The sequence below is a fragment of the Ambystoma mexicanum genome, chromosome 3q, assembly GCF_040938575.1.
Source record: "Ambystoma mexicanum isolate Mex_15411 chromosome 3q, UKY_AmexF1_1, whole genome shotgun sequence".
NCBI lineage: Eukaryota > Metazoa > Chordata > Amphibia > Caudata > Ambystomatidae > Ambystoma > Ambystoma mexicanum.
Window position 1 is genome coordinate 222,245,712 of NC_090926.1, and position 17,098 is coordinate 222,262,809.

The following is a 17,098-nucleotide window of genomic DNA, read 5'->3' on the forward strand; positions in this document are numbered from 1 at the left end:
AAAATATGATTATGATATCACTATAATGTGATATACATTTCATACAAGGGATCACCATATGTATCGTTAATATCAGTGTGTATAAGCCTATATTACCAAATTACTGTGAATGCAAGAAGACGTCCAAGGCCAAATGATAACGATGTGTTTATTATATAGCACTTACGCTTTATATAGAACAAATATACAAGTAACTCAGAAGCATGAAAGGCTGAGTTGATGTGTTTAAGAACAGACTAAATCAGTGCCTCACCCCCTGAAGTTCGCCTGAAATAAACCTTTAATGAGTGTAGCAATTATTGTATTGAATTCCAGAAGGACAAATTATTTGTTATTCCTATTCTTTCTTATCTATTGTCACTGTTCAAAGTGTTGCCCTTATTTTTTTTTTTTTAAAAGAGGACTGAACAAGAAAGTCAGCCACTCCAAAAACAAAGAGCCAGATGCCAATGGCCACTGCCCAAGAGCTTACATTTAAAGAAAAAAAAACGTAGCCAGAGAGACCTCAGGGGTTGCAGCTGTGACCCCTATGAACAAGGAAAAAGGGAGAATCTCTAACCCACCCCCCCCCCATTCTCATCCAAACCATGGCCTAGGACGTCACGGCCCAAGCACCCCCCGTGAGAAGAATTCGACCCGCTCACCTCTGCACCAGATGGCAAGATACACTGTGGCCACGCCCCACACGGCCAGGGAGCCTGCCCGTTAATGAAACCACGTGCGCGAACCTCAGGGGGAACTGATGTCGACTTTATGGACCAACTCGATCAGTAACCACAAACGCCATCATCGTTAGAGATACCATGATGACATAGCCAACAGAAAAGAACACACATCCCACCATGCACATCGGTCACTCACACACCAACCTGCATGAAGAACATACTCGGTGCTCTGACACAGGGGGCCATATACACCCACAGGCATGCATTGTTATTTTCCACATAGGCCACCTACAGCACCGCAGAAACGCAAGACACCTGAAGAGCTCGTGTATATGCTTGCAGACGCTTTCTCGCAACGAACGCCATGAAGACACCACCGTACATATCTACTAATGCATATGACACTCTGTCGCTCCACGCGACCCCCATATTATGGATCAAGTACCGCCACCCAGAACTAAGGCCGCGAAGCAAGAGTCCCCAGGCAGAAGCCTCTCAGACGAAAACTGCAAAGCGCTGATCACGCAGAACGAGCCCCAACGAGAGCCCACAGCCAAGGCTGCGATTTTGCAATCTACATGCCAAGCTCCTCATGCCAATGTTACACCTGCCACTGCTAAACGCTCGTAAGAGCCGAAATCCAAATCAAATGCTCATAATTCTGCTCCAGCCCCGGTCTTGCCACACGTGACCAAGCCGACCTGATACGATGCCAACCCTACGGGACAAAGGAGCGCTGGGGTCTCACGTCTGGGACACAGTCTGCAACAAAGTGACAAATTTGACACCTACAGCGATGGGAAAGACATGCACACCAGCCTCTAGTCGGACCTGTCCATTGTCCGTTACTGACACATAGTCACACATTGTTGCCAGCACCAGGTACACCGCGAGCTGGGAACAACAATGGTCCCAGGCTTGGGGGTTTGCGGATGAACCAATCAGAATAAGAGGGGCGCATCATGACGCCAATATAGTCTAGCCAATCACCAAGTGTCCCCTTGTAACAAATTTGTTGTAGCAATTGTTAGGGATGGCCCAAGCGTACCACCTGACCCTTCCTCATCCAATAACACCCTTTCCTCTAGGTAACTATACTGATGTTACCACTCGGGGAGCCAACCCGAAGTGGCGCTAGGTTTTGGGGATAGTTTTCCCAGGTGACGCACATAGTGCATCATACAACGGTAAAAAGGGCCTGCGAGCCTATTAATGATGAGAGCCTCCCGGATGCATCTGGTCTGAGAGATCGTCCCTGCCTGTTTCTGTAATAAACAGCAGTATCTACCTTGCTCTTGTGTGTGCCTCATACTCCTTTTGGGACATGGGAGGAGTTGGGGCCTCCTCAGCCCCGGAGGTCCGCGGACGGCCCTGCCGGCCCCCGGGAAATCACCCCGACAAGTTGGAGGCACTGCTGTGATCTGTTTGAAATCTGCTTAAATTAAGGGCAACCACGACAAGACCTCTTGCGTCAAGGTGGCCCGGAAGCGCGGCCCCCTCTGCTGTTGCCCCCTTCATAGGACTACAGGACCATCGCGGAACTGCGAGACAACCGGACAGCGCAATCCGGAGATTGGCTGTAGGGAGCCGACTTGAGATGTATCCTGCCCGCGGTTGGCGAGTGTCCAGACATGGTCCAGACGAGGGGAGGCGGTGAGCTGATTGGGAGGGGTGCCCGCGGTCTAGCGGCACCGGCGAATGAGGACTTGATGTGAATATGGCACACACAACCAGCAATGTAATATTGTGGTGGGGGGAGGAATTGTAAAGAGGCTAGCGGGCGGTTGTTACAGTGTGTTGAAAAAGATTTTGATTAATAAGCGGCGATGGATGTGTGAGGTGTAGTGGGACAGGCACGAGGGCTGTCCCCTATAACATCACAGAGCGGATTGGGTGGGGCTTTGAGCACCAACGTATGACTGATGGGTCGCGCTGATTGGTCTAGATCACGGACACCTGTATAAGGGAGGTGTGGCTTTCCTATGAATTGACGTTGTACATCAATGAATAGATGAGGATTCCTACTAGTTGAGTGTTTTAGCTCGGTGGGTAGATGACGTATTCCCGCAAGAGGTAGCTAGATTGTTTCCCAAGTGTGGAAGATAATTGGCTGGGTAAGCTCCCCTAGAGAGGGGGCGTGTCACATGTGAGGCGACGCAGCGTGCGCGGACCGATTATAATTGTTTATTGATTGTTGGATACTCCACTCCAGACGCGGTGGGAAGACAGCTGTGGGGTTAACGGAGAATAAGAGTGTCAAAGATATTGTGCGTTCATTGGGTGTGTAATTGTAGATAACGGTCATATGTTGTAGAGGTTGGTGACGTCACCCTTAGGGCTTGTATAGGACACGACAATCATTTCGTCTTGATCCAGGGGTGACTGGGACAAGGAAACACGTCAAGGGAGGGGCGAAGGGGGAGAGGCGGCCGCGCACAGAGAACACCAGCCCGCGCTCGACAAGGGGTTGCACCAGAGGGCGGTGCGGCAGATGGGAAGGGGTAAGGAAGTACAAAACTGCGCAGGCAGTGAGGACGGGGGAGGAGGAGGAGCTAAGTTGAAGGTGTGCCAAGTATCGGCGGCACAGGAAGGTGGGGCGGCTCATAAGCACGCCACACAGGACACGCAGCCGCAGGGTGCTTTGTGCGCCACGGCCGAAGGGGGCCATAATTGAACATCGGGAAAAAAGGACCATAAAAGCATTGTAATAAGATTGGTTTTCTTTACAGCGGACAGTCGGAAGTCCCCAACTTACGGGGCCAGGTAAAAGGGTGGTATTGAAAAGAACAAAATTGTAACATGTCCACATACTACGGGATAGGAGCGGGATTAGGGCCCAGAGCAAGCGCGTTAACCACAACACTTCAGCACATCTGCGCAACATTAACACCGCACAGAGAGAAAATAGTAAGGTATCGCATTGAGTGGACACAAGGAACGGACAACAAGCTAAGGGTACCCTGGTTGCCCAACGGCAGCTTTGATATGTGTATGCAACACTCTCTGCTGGCATAGCTACACAATACAAACAAGGGGAAGAAGCTAGCGACTCATTTAGAAATGTTCGATCTCTGGAAGATGTTCCAAGGGTGTGCACCAGTAGCACTAGGGATGTTCACAATGCAGGAGGTAAAGGAATGGATAAATGTAAAGGAGGAGAATGAGGTAAAGGAGGAGAAGGTGAAAGGAGGGGATGGGGGTGCAGCGCCAAAAAACACAGCCAGTACTGAAGAAAGTGAGGAAGAGTCAGGATCGTTCTCAGTGTCAGAGGTAAAGAAGGAAGGTGCAGGGGGAAATACTGATAGCTAAAGAAGGTGAAGAAGGAGGAAGGGTGGTTGTATCCAGTGACAGAGCGGAGAGAAGCTGCCCGATCACAACTAACAGCCGCTAATGGATATTCCAACCCTGCATACAGCCCACCATCATACGTGCCAATGGATAGCTACCAAAAGGGGGCGGGGGTGAAGAGCACAGCAGAAACAAAACAAAAACAAGCAAGCACGGTGGGCGGACAACGAGTCCTGGGAGATTTAGCAAACATAGGGCCAGATGAATGTATAGCAGTACAGGTGCTTCTCAAGCTCCGGGGGACGCTAACAGGGGAGGAGGAGGAAGCAGTGAGACAGGTAAGTAAGGAAGAGATGGACTACCTACAGACAGGGCACGGGGTAAGTAAAAAGGTGGAAGGACAATTGTCACAGGACGAGGAAGAAATGTTGGAGGAAAGACTGGCAGAATTAAGGGAAGTACAGAGCGCACTGATCAGACAGTTCGAGCAGGAAGCGCAGGAAAGAAAGGAAAAAAAGAAAGCAAATAAGGAAGAAAAGGTGAGGGTGAAGGAACAAGAGGAAGAAAGGAAAAAGGAAGAAGCGTGGATAAGGGCGATTGCACAAAGAGTGACACGCATGGAGCAACGGGAGATGAGAAGGAAGGAGGAGGAGCGAGAAGAGAATGAAAGGGAAATGGGACTATGGAAAAAGAAAATAAATATCGGAGAGCGCGTGAAAATATGAAGAAGGGAAGGTTATAGAAAGCATATTGAAAAGGGAGGGGGAATATGGGGAAGCAAAGAAGAGGAAGAAAACATATTAGGAAAGGTGAGCGACGCAGAAATGGACAAACTTTGCCGAGCACGAGCGGAAATAGGTGGTGAGGTAGTAAAGAAAAAGAATGAAGAAAGAGGAGAGAGGATGATGGAGCATCGGGCAAAAAAAGTATACGCGTCAGGATAAGGAAGTTGCGACAACATCAACACAAGGGGCCGCGGAGAAGGGAGGTGAGTACACGGACATAGACTTAATAGATTTAAAGACAGTAACAGTGGGAGGAAAAAGCACAGAGTGGGGACTGACATTTCCAGATGGATTCTGCAGCGAGGAGGAGGAAGGATCATGCGGAGGGCGAAGTGATGGCAATAGGGAAGGTCTAGGAAAATTATGCATAATGCGCACTGACTGCGGGTCATCTTGGGAATGTGGGACACGGGGAGAGCAAAACAGAAGGAATAAAAAATAGGCAAATGAACAGAAAAACACCACGGCCACTGACACCACCTGCACTACACACGCCATTTGTTAACAGACTTGGGGACCTCCTGGGGCACAGAATGGAAGAGCGAGCTGACACACACAGGATGTGGCAGGAAGGTAGCAGAAGGGGGAACAGGAACATAGGAAGTGATAAAGTAACATACTGTAATATTGACAGTATTGAAGAGTTATCTAATATGGAAGATGACGACAAATACACTGACATTTCCCCACACAGACGAACGCCGGGGGAGATGAAGGAGTACAATTTAATGCCACTCCTAGAGAGAGGGGGATCTAGACCACAATATGTCCCATGGAAACATGCAGACAAAGAAAATATCAAATGCAGACTTCCATCTCTGAGTGGAGGAGCTGGGAAGTGAATATATGACATGGAAAAACACACTGCGGGTCAAAGGTTAGCGGTGGGTGATGTGAAGGGGTTGATCATTTCAATACTGGGGGATGCTGCAGACGACATTTGGAAGGGGGCGGGATTCCCAGGGGTAACAATAAGCGACACGTCACATATAGGAGTGCCATTCGCTAACTGTAGGCACGCGCTATGGCAAGCATTGAGGGTCCAATACCCAGACACCTCAGACATAGGAGCAATAACGTCATGCAAGATGCGTGAGAATGAAGATCCTGTTGATTACATCCAGGAGATTCAGGAGAAGTGGTGCCTGGAAATGCGGGAACCGTGGGACAAAACACTAGCAATTGTTTATCACATACTGGTGCGAGGGCTCCCGGAACAAGTGCAGAGACAGTTAAAGAAACTAGTGGGAATGGAAGCTAAGGCATGGCCAGATATACAGCTGACAATAGTGCACCACTGCAGGATGTGGCAAGAAAAGATGAAACAAAAGGAGGAAGATAGAAAGACAGAGGAAGAGAAATTGGTTCAAAAGAAACTATCCAAATATGCTATTGGGGGCGCACTAACAGCACCCACCCAGGTCACAGTACCACACGACATCACACAACAACAGACCGCACCACTCCAGCAAGCACAAATAACGACACAGCAGATGCCGCCGCCGCCGCCACCACCACCATACACAGCACAGATGGGATGGGGTTATATGCAAATGGGAAATGGGTACTCCAACAACTACAGGGGGAGGGGCAGACAATTGAGATGGAGAGGGTTTGGCCCAGCTGCGCAACAACAAGGGGGAGGGTTCTGGGGTTACAATCAGTATGGACAGCAGGAGTACTCAGACAACACGGGGGGTACCCATGGCAAGCACGAGAGCCACCAACATGCTGGATATGTCGACTGGTAGGACACATGTCACGCACTTGCAGAATGAGATCTCCACAATCAGCTTGGGGAGATCAAGGACAGCAGGGGCTTAACAGGGAACAAATATTCTACCAACAACAGCAGCCACAACAGAGGGCGGGAACACTACCACAACAACAAGCACCACTGCAGCGCCAACGACAGGCACCACTACAAGCACCGCTGCAACTCCCGCAACAAGCACCACTACAACACCAACAACAAGCGCCACTACAGCTCCAACAACAAGCACCACTACATCCACAGCTACAACTTCAAACATACACACTACAACAACAGGTGGTTACAACACAACAACAGGCCCAGCCAGTGCAGCAGTTTACACAAATACAGGACAACGTGATATCATCCACTGACACACCTATACAAAAGACACAGCTGGGAAGGGTGACAATATTGGGTCACAACCCTTACACAGGGAACAGACAGTCACTATACCCACAATAGGACAGCCCACAGATGTCTTTGATGTGTCCCATCCTATCAGTAACACCTAACTCTGCGGAGGAACCATGCATACAGGTGGCGATAGGTGACAAAACATTTTCCTTCCTAGTTGACACAGGGGCCACTAGGTCTTGTATAAGGGAGGGAAAGTTAAACATGTCAGGCGAAGCTATGCACGCTCAAGGATTTTCTGGGGCTCGAGGGTTGGTTCCCTTCACTGATAACATCTCCTTATCTGTAGGAGATCACGATATGTCTCTCCCACTGCTATACTGAAAACAATCGCCAGTTAACATACTAGGGAGAGACATCATGAGCAGACTGAACATGACCGTCTCCTTTACTGACAAAGGAATAGTATGCTCCACACCAGGCATTAACATGCTGACAGCACGTCACATCGAGCAGGCTTATTGTGGCAAAACAGTGGCCAGGGCAGAACCAGTAGATGGAGACCTCTTCCAATATGGGACAGACATGGCAATAGCATGGCTACTTGGAATTGAGGGCAAAATTTGGTGGAGACCAGCAGTTTACCTTTTCAGACACGAAACACTGGCTAATGAAAAGGAAGGGGCCATGATATCAGTGAGCATCGAAAGTATTGTGGCAGCCACAGACTACATTGCAGTTCATGCCCAGGATAGGGAGGGGAGGGCATGGAGAGCAGAAATAGCATTAGCAGAAGGATGCCGACTAACACAGGTAGCAGAGGAAGAGCTTTTCTCGAACGATAATGGAGATGGGGAGATGGTGTTTGAGATGAGCGTCGACATTTGGTTGCGAGTAACATACAAAGAAATAGCACAAAAGATGGCAATGGCACTAGATGCACCTGCCCCCACTGAAGTGCCGTTTTATGAAGATGATTTGGCAGCAGTACCAGCATCTCTATGGACCGCTAGTCCATATGACGTAAGTTGCATAGAAAGCATTGGAGGAGTAAAAATAAAGTTGAAAAAAGGGGCAATGTTGCCCAGGGTAAAACAGTACCCACTATCCAAAGAGGCAGATGAGGGGATCTGTGAAACAATAACTGCCTTGTATCCTGTGCGTAAGGCAAATGGAGGGTCCTGGCGTTTCATCCAGGATTTAAGACCCCTCAACCACATTGTAGAAGCAGAATACCCTATAGCAGCTAACCCAGCCACTATACTGTGTGGAATACCCGCAGAGGCATCACGGTTCACTGATTGACCTCAAAAACGCCTTCTTCTCAATACCTCTACACCCTGACTCACAAGATCTAACAAGTTTCACATACCGCAATACAAAATGGAAACACACAAGACTACCACAAGGGTTCTGCGGGTCACCATCCATCTTTAACAGAGTGATACAAATGGATTTGGGAAATATAGACATGGAAAGTACGGTGCTGCAGTATATAGATTACATCATCATCTGCAGTACCACAGAGGAGAAGTACAGGAGTGAATCTGTAAAAATGCTCACAGTGTTAGCCGAGAAAGGGTACAAGGTAGACAAGGAGAAACTGCAGTACTGCCAGAAACACGTGCTCTACATAGGCCAGCTCATTTCACAAAAAGAAAGAAACATTGCACCACAAAGGGCCCAAGCCATAACAAACACACCACATTCACAGATAGTGAGAGAATTACAGCAATTTTTGGGCCTATGCAACTACTGCAGGGCATGGGTTTTTGACTACATTTCATACATAGGACCACTGCTTGAGGCCCTCAGAGAAGCACAGAGGGGGGAGAAGAAGTTGGGATGGACAAGAGAAATGACAGAGGCTTTCAATGAACTAAAACATGCCATCTCAACTGCACCAGTACTAGCCACACCAAACTACGAAGAACAATTCTACATATTCTCACATTGTGATACTGCAGTAATGAAAGTAGTGCTGACACAAAAAACAAGCATGGGACACCAACCAATAGCATTTTACAGTGGACATTTAGATCCTGTAATGATGGGTCACTTGCCGTGCGAACAGAGCCTGGCCGCAGCAGCATTTGCGGTAGAAAAATCATCCTCAATAACAATGGGGTGCCCCACCACACTGTACGTGGAACACGCTCTCTTTGCAATATTGAACAAACCAAAATCCACATTGACCACTCAAAGGGCAACAGGTTATGAAATAATACTGTCCAGACCTGAATTGAAAATTGTAAGGTGTAGTAGCGTAAGCCCAGCACGGTTTATAGCAGAGGTAGTGGAAGATGTCAACTATGCCCATGACTGCACACAGGCCATTGAAATGTACTCAAGCACAAGGAAGGTTGAGCCAAATGCCCTAGAGGGGGGAGAGATAATGTACATAGATGGGTCATCAACAATTGACCAGAGTGATGGGGTGAGAAGAACAGGCGCAGCAGTGGTACGACTGAGTGACGATTGGACTTACGTTCCAGTAAAATGCATCCAGTTACCACAACACTATTCAGCACAAGCAGCAGAGCTAGTAGCACTGATTTTAGCCCTTCCAAGAGAGCAATGACAAGAGGGTAAAAATATATTCGGACAGTGCATGCGTCACATCAACAGTGCACTCAGGGCTAATAAAATGGCAATGAAGAGGGTTCAGGAGAGCAGACGGCAATCCGGTGCAGCATGCTCTGCTACTTGCTGAGCTAATTGAAGTAATTGAGTACCCTAAAGAAGTAGCTCAAGTGAAATGTCAGGCCCATACAAATGGGGATGATCCAATATCAAAAGGTAATGAAACAGCAGGCGCACATGCTAAATATGCTGCGTACTTTGGCGAGACATGGGCCCTCCCAGAAAAACAAAAAGATAAGGGGGGGGGGCAAGACAGATGTTGATGAAGGATGGGTACACACACACATCCCTGAAACACAAATAATGGAGCTACAGGCAGCAGCACCTATGGCAGAAAAGGAACGATGGGTCAAAGGAGGATGCACAATGTCCCCCACAGACGCATTATGACGACGGAATAATACAGACAAAGTAGTGATGCCCCTGGCCCTATTGAAAACAGCTTTGGCCCAACTACACCACCCCACACACACAGGAAAAGAAGTGATTGCAGCACGGATAAAGGAAGCGTGGTTCTGTCCCAAGCTAAATTCACACGTTGCAAACTTCATTATCAATTGTCTCACATGCCAGCAATTTACGGCCGGTCACACGCTGCAAGTGATCAAAGGTACTATACCCCGGCCCGAAGGACCCTTCCTGCACTTACACATTGACATGATCAACGTATGTCAAGGGTACAGATACATGATTGTAGTAGTATGCCCATTTTCTAGGTGGATTGAAGCCGGTCCATGCTCCCATGCAGACGCCTTCAGGGCAGCGAAGTTTCTGGTGAGGGAGGTGTTCCTGAGGTGGGGAGTATGCGAAGTGCTGCGGTCTGACAATGGCCCACACTTTGCCAACAAAATGTTCCAACACATAACTGCTCTCTTAGGAATAAAGCATAAGTTTGCATGCGCATATCACCCACAAGCAAATGGCATCTGCGAATGCCTCAACGGCCTCCTAAAAGAAGAGATAGCAAAAATTCAGCAAACAACCAAAAAGAGTTGGCTTTACTGCCTCCCCTTGCACTTGTTCGAATTGAGAAATAGGCCAGAGTCGGACCACCACCACCTCACACCCCACGAGGTGGTGACCGGATGCTGAATGCGCCTTCCACTCACACCACCATCAAGAGCAATAACAGATTGCCATGCTACACACAATGTCTTTGGTGAAGAAATGTATGAATGTGTCTCTTCCCTAGTTACTAGTGTCGCTTTTATCTCTCAACAGATTGAACGGACACGGGGAGGGTCGAAGAACAATCAACAGGGACAAACTGCAAATGAAGAACAGGAAAAAGCTGCACAGTGGACAGTAAAAGAGGGGCACCAGGTCCTCCTAAGAAACTTTAACAGGAGGTGAAACAACCCATGCTTTACCGGGCCCCACCAAGTGGAAAAAATAGCTCCTAGAGCAATCAAAATACAGGGGAAAACCGCATGGACTCACAACCACGACATCAAGCCCTACAAAGCACAGACCCCCTCCCTCACATCAACGAAAGGGCCAACGCATCAGCAACGACAACTGACCACAACAACGACACAGCCCATACACCAAACCCCCCAAATGACATCAACGACCAACCACCCATAGCCCACCCTATGGTCACGAGATCCCAGAATAAAGTAAACCCTGCCCCAGTCACCACCCAATAAAGAACATTGTCCAACGATCTGCAATATACACCACACTGTGTAGACACATGCATGCTCTCTTCTTTTTGTCTCGCACATGCAGGTACCGCGCAGAACTGTTGTATATGTAATGTGAAGAAAAGGGAACATACGTCACTAATGCATACGTCATTGCCCTGGGGTAAATGCTGCCTGCGGACGACAACACCCCAGATGCATTGTCACACCAATTTGTTTGTTATAAAAAGACCAAAACACTTAAAGAAAAGAAGAATACGTGTGTATTATAACACATTCCTTTTGATTATAGTTCAATCTTTTTTCCACACCTCCACGCAACCTTACCCGCCCTAAGAGATAGGACGGTAAGGAGAGCGTGGGAACATCTTTTTGCCTGGGCATTGAACGATTACTTGATAGGGAGAGCTTGAATAGAAGATACTAACAAAATATCGCATACTTTGAGAGATTTTCAGGCGGGCATCTATATCATCTAAAAAGTGAAGTGGCTGCAGGACCGCAGCAGAGGTAAGAGAGGTATGCCAGTGGTATTAGCAATTGTATTAAAGATGTTACGGATATTGTTTTACCACTGGTCTGATTACTGCCGCTGTCTGGCAGGCATACTATGCTTCCCATGTTATAGCAGCACCCTCTACTAACTCAACCCCTACCATGGCTGCAACGAGCACTGTGGAATGTTTTTACCCATGCATCCAAGCCCTACAATAAAACTGTGCAGTACTGGCATGGAAAACATCATGATGGCCAGAACTCCCCAGAGAGTGCACAGGGAAAACATGAAGAATAGGCTGCCACCCATTTTTGCCTATGTTGTGAGCACAGGAGGGCACTGCCTAAAACCACCATTGGGCTACACCCACAGTAGCCTGAAACCATTGGGAATGGCAATGCTGATTGCCAAAAAAGCAACTCAGAACTGTGGGGAATTCATTTTCTTAATCCCAAAAATGGTTGCATTACCAGTACTCGCCACTATCAGAAAGCCGGCGTTTTAAAACCACCAGACTTTTGTGTAAAACTGAACAAATGAAACAAAACCAGACCACGGAAAGACTTGCTAAGAGGTGGAAGAATGTAAAACCATATTCTGAAATGACTTGAAGGAAGTAATTATTTAATGTATAGGTAAAAATTGTCAGTTGATTTGAATGTAGAAAACTGGGAACAAAAAGTGACATTTAGCTGAAACCTGGCTTAATGAAACTGGATTCTGCCTGACAACTACCTCCGACAGGAGAAACCTGTTCAGCCACTCTTCCCAGGCCTAGCTGCATCCTGCTGCCCCTTGCCAAAAGGAGTTGTCACCTCTCTGATTAGATTAGGGGTGGAGCACCTGGGAACTGGAAGGAACAGAACAATGCAACTCCCTTGACTCAGGCAAATGTTATATTGGGGGCGTCGTAAAATAGCTTCCTCTTGGGAGAAACTGGGGGGCAGCTGTGTCTCTGTGAACAAGCTGGCTTGGGGGAATTGGATAAACCAGTTATTCCACCATGTGATGTGGGAAGCCACACCCCTTTTTGACCAGAGCATAATTTTAAAAAGATAGATAACTCATAGTGCGGACTTGTCAGAATTATATAAGTAATATCATTATTTTAGTGATTTTTCTGTGAACATTTTGAGAGGCGTTAGGACCCTATGGTGTATTCTGGGGGGTTGCTAGCGGAAAATAGGGTCTCACTCCAAATGTCTGCATGTTAAAAATCTGACACCTCATCAATTAATGTCTATACTCCTTGCGCACATGTGTGTAATTTTGGGTAAATGTCCGATATTGCAAAACCAGTTAAAAAGCGCAAAATGTTGTCATTTTTGAATGCAAGCCCCCAGGAAGATCAGAGGCGGACAAGCATGGACCATAAGGAATATATAATGTGCACATGTAATTTCAACAAATTGTATATCTGGGAAAGATGTAGTTGAATCAAATATAGATTTGTGGGCAAACTGACCAGGGGAGGATCCTCTGACCCATAAATGGACCTCATCATGATGACAATCCATTTCCTTCCCCCAATCATGGGAGAGGGGAGGATTGGGCCAATGACAAGTAGAGAGGGGCAGGCTTAGCTAGGCCCAGGCACACACCCATTTTCAAAACACATAAAAAGACACTGCTGGGACAGGTAGAGGCATTCGATTCCATTTTCTGCGGGACGCTCTGCCGAGAGACTCCAGACTTCACATCCATCAATCTTCAGAGACCAGAAATTTAGTTCAGAACTTAAAGCAAGGGCCTAAACCCACAAACTGAGAACTCTTCTCCGCAGGCCTCAGCATCCTTAAAATCATTTGCAAACTATTCCACAGCCGGGCGAGCTGTTTGAATTCTTTTGCCAAGAACTTTTGCCAGTACCCAGAAAGCAGTGTTACATCCAGAATCCACTTGATCCGGACCGGAAAGCAGAGCAGTATCCAGAACCAGAGGCCGCTGTATCCAGAGAGGCTAGACCAGCAGAGCAGACCAGACCAGACCCAGACCGCTGTGAGCAGAACCGGTGCCTGATTGACCCGCCGAGCAGACAGAACCGCCGCCGGACGGGTTGACCAGATCCGTGACGAGGCCTAGTTCAAATTTATATTGTGAGTACCTAGCAGAACTGTGCAGAACCAATCTCTTAGTTAAAATAATCTAATTCAAGCTATTTTAACCTAAGTAGAACTGCAACTGCCTCCTAGAAATCGTGTCATCTGTCATTTGTAAAGCTGCACAACTGTCACCTGTCAATTCTAAAGCTGCAAGCTATCACCTGTCATTTTGAGTTTTACTTTAAATCCAAAAAACTACCTTTATTTAATCGTGCGTATCTCTGGAACCGTTTGGGCTAGGAAACCGACTTGCTACTCCATATACTTGTGCCGTAATCGCGATTCACGCACTCGCGAATTTTGCTGCGATTTGGCCTGATGTCTTTACCTGTAAAAAGATAGCAGCGTTTTGCTTTCCTTTGCTAAAAATGTGTTTGCCTCTTAATAACCATCCCTGAATCATTGCTAAAGTGAGCCTGAGCTCATCCCAAGTATCTCTCACTCACCCTGAACCTCCTAAAGGGAATTAAAAGCATTTTCAGCATATTTCTCACTTCATTGCCACCACATTCAAAGCACTTGGGCCTGTGTTTTAAAACCCATACCTGTTTTCTCTAAGCTTGCTGGGGTGGGAATTGAATTTCGTATTGTATTTGATTGCATTCCTGAGAACTGTGTGTGTTACTTCCATCTCCTTGCATTGCATATAGGGGGAGGTGGTGAATTGCCACCAGGGGAAAAGTGAACATATGATATCTTGTGAAACCATATTAGGTAGTTTCTGTACTGCATTTTCATTCAACATTGCATCCATTTGAAACCATAAAAGTATTTTTGCTGCCTTATCCATCCTACACCAACTCCTCATTGATTATAAAGAAGTGTGCTAGTGTCAGATTACCCATTGTTGATTAACATTATGTTTATAAGGGCGATATCGATTATGAATTTATTATAAAAGCGTGGTATCTATATTTTGTTTTATTTCTCAAATAAACCTTTTAAACTTGCAAAACAGAACTACTTCTTGGCTCAGTGGGGTCAGGGGGATTCTAAGAGAGGGGTGTTATATAGGGGTAGTCATCCAGAACTCATGAACTGGACATAAAGATATATCAATAAGGGTTTCCATTCAGTATCCCAGACTAGGCATTGACTTAGCTGTAGTGTTGAATTGAATCCTCTTACAGCACGGCATCAGGTGGTACAAGTAGTACGAAGTACAACATAAAGAGAGATAAATGTAGTGTTCCTATTGATACACAAGGGGTAGATACATACCTTACAGAATCCGCACACGTCTCAAACAACATGTGGTACCAGCACATGTCCAAAATTGGTAAAGGCACAACTGCTATGTGTGCTCGTTGATCCCATACGCCATGAGCGCAGAACATTTGTGGCAACTGAGGTACCTGCAACATCAGTGGAGTGCCTGATATACTTGGCCCTGTTCCAAACACGAGGACGATTTCAAAGAAGAAAAGCAACACTAAGATGGAAATCAAGATCTACGTACCCCTATTAAGACAACTTTATAAAAACACTACCCATGTATGACAACTATTGCCAGCTGACGCAAGGGCTCCAGTACATGACGGATGGACCCGACAAAGGAGACACAAAGGAGGTTACATTGAACTACCTACCATGCGAATGGCACGCAAAAGAAGTTGCTGGTGAACCAGGATGCTGGGAAAGACCGCTAATATTAATATATTGCAAGGTATACACTAAAGAAGGGTGGGTGGAAGGAGTTGTAGGAAGTAAAATGGTGACTTTGGCAAAGTCATCGGTGTGACAGTTCAAGAAGTGACCGACAAATGTTACACTGAATGGACGAGGAGTGCAGCATTGGTCACATGGTTGGATAAGGACGAGGAACCAATAACAATACTTCCACTTACAGCGCCAAACCTATGTTATTGTCATGACCCTTGCCCCCTGGCCCTCACTGGCAAGTCAGCCTTCCAGTTAGGGCCAGGTCAAAGGCCTTAAAACCTCATCCAAGACTCTCTTGGAGTCAGTCCTGGTGCCTTTGGCGCCAGGTTCATAACCATCATGAAGACCAACATTAGAATGGGACTATTTACTTGGGACTATTTAACTAGGGGGGGGGGGTTCAGCCAACATGGAGGCACACACATAGCTCAGTTACAAGGAACTGAGCTATGCGGTCTAGTCTTTTGGGTGTGGCAGGCCTGGGACTATTTTACCTGGACTACTTTGTGTATGGCAGGCCTCGGACTATTTTACCTTGACTTCTTTACCTGAGACTATTTAAACCGCACCCAAACAGCAGAACATGCTTTGCCTTATTCTGCTGTGGGCAGCGTAACGCTCACCGTGTCCAGTTCTTTGATGCCAGTTTACCTGAAACCAAGGACCTGCAGAGAGAGAAAGAACACTATGAAACTTACCGGGAACAGTATCCTGTCTTCAATCCATCGCCGACTTCAGTTCCACTCACCGGAAGGTACGAACTCCATCCTCCGGCACTGCATGCATCCTGGAATACCATAACCTGGAAAGAGGAGAAAGAAAGACAGCATTAGTAAGCGTATACTCACGTTTCCTCCTGAATGAAGAAAGACACACAATTCTTACCTGGGTAGTCATCTTCTGGTCAGTATCATTGCTGGAACATTACAGCGCTTGGCGAGGAACACCGCAACCTGCAAGGAGAGAAATGACACAGGTTAGCAATATAAAAGGCGAAGCAGCGCATCGCGCATTACTCACCAGACAGCATTGCGCACACCGCGCTTTCACCTACCGGCCCATGCTCATCTTCAAACTGTATGACAAGACCAAAATACCTTTCCATACCTAAAAGGAAAGAAGCAAGTCATTATTATTCGAACTAAGAGGAACATAAGAACTGCATATAAAGACTGTAAAGCAGCAAACCTATGGAGTTGCAGCAGGCCTGGATTCCCACAGTGGGGGCTTGCACCAGTGAAGTAACTTGGTCGCTGCTCGCCCCCCACATCTACATGCCCCTGCCACGAGGAGCAGGACGGAGAATCCACCTTTCACAATCTTAAGGTGAGGAGAGGGCCCAAGGGGGAGGAAGGAGTTGAGGCAAAGGGAGGTGGGAAAACATAAAGACAATCTGGTATTGAATCCAGCTCTCCTATATTGCAGACCCATCTTTAACCAGAGGCCTTACCAAGGGACCGGGAGAGGGTTCGAGAGTGCAAATCATCCAACCAGGGCTGGGTGGCATCCCCGTGGATACCAGGTGAGTGTAACAGTTATTAGCATGACAGAGAAGTTGATGTTGGGAGAAATGATGGTTGCAAAAGAACAATAAAGATTCCTGAGGTGGGTGCTGGAACAGCAGTTCTGATGGATCACTATTGGGTCTGCGGAGCAAAGGCGTACCACAGCTTGCCACGATTGTGGAATGGAGTATGCACT